Raw genomic sequence first — 740 nt, 5'->3', positions numbered from 1 at the left:
GGGGGGGGGGGGGGGGGGGGGGGGGGGCGAGTCGTTAATGATGGAAGTCAGACTGCGAGATAATTGGCGGTCGGAGTCGCCGATACGGCGGCCGAGCGGGCGAGAATTAATGGGACTCGCAAACGAACCCGAGTGAAGTCGTATTCGGCTGTCGGGGGCCGCGCGATCGATCGATCCTCCCGCTTATCGCGCCCGCGGGAGGATCGCTAAGAAGCCGGGATATCCGGGACACGGCCGAATAATATGTTATATACGCCGGGGGAGAAAAAGAGAGGGAGGGGGACCGGGCGACAGGGATACGACGAGGGGAGGTCGCCGAGGAGACACCCCCGTCGCGAATGAATTCTTCATCGCGCACATATGCGAGCGTAAATAATACACGGTGACATCTGCAAGCTTGCGGCGATCCTGTCGAATTTCACGACCGCTTGGCTGTCGTGTCTGTCGTTACGGCTGGAGTTGGGATTTTATCGGCGTCTTTCTTTACGAGCTGGTTAACGAGGGCGGTGAGGGCCCGCCCCCGACTAACGCCGACGAGCGATATTCGGAATCTGCCGAAACGGACGGCCGGTTTCGGGGTTAGGCTTACGTCACGCGAGCTTTCGCGAGCTTCTTCCTCTCCCCCGCATGTTCGTGACGCGTGTCTGTGTAACCGGGTTGACGCGACGATGAATTATAACGCGGGGATCGCCTTCCTTTTTTCCTCCTTCGGGAAACTCGGGGAACCTTGAGACCCGGAA

Source organism: Dinoponera quadriceps, unplaced genomic scaffold (assembly GCF_001313825.1).
Source record: "Dinoponera quadriceps isolate SergipeBrazil2010 unplaced genomic scaffold, ASM131382v1 scaffold1846, whole genome shotgun sequence".
Classification (NCBI taxonomy): domain Eukaryota; kingdom Metazoa; phylum Arthropoda; class Insecta; order Hymenoptera; family Formicidae; genus Dinoponera; species Dinoponera quadriceps.
This window is presented reverse-complemented; position numbering follows the sequence as displayed.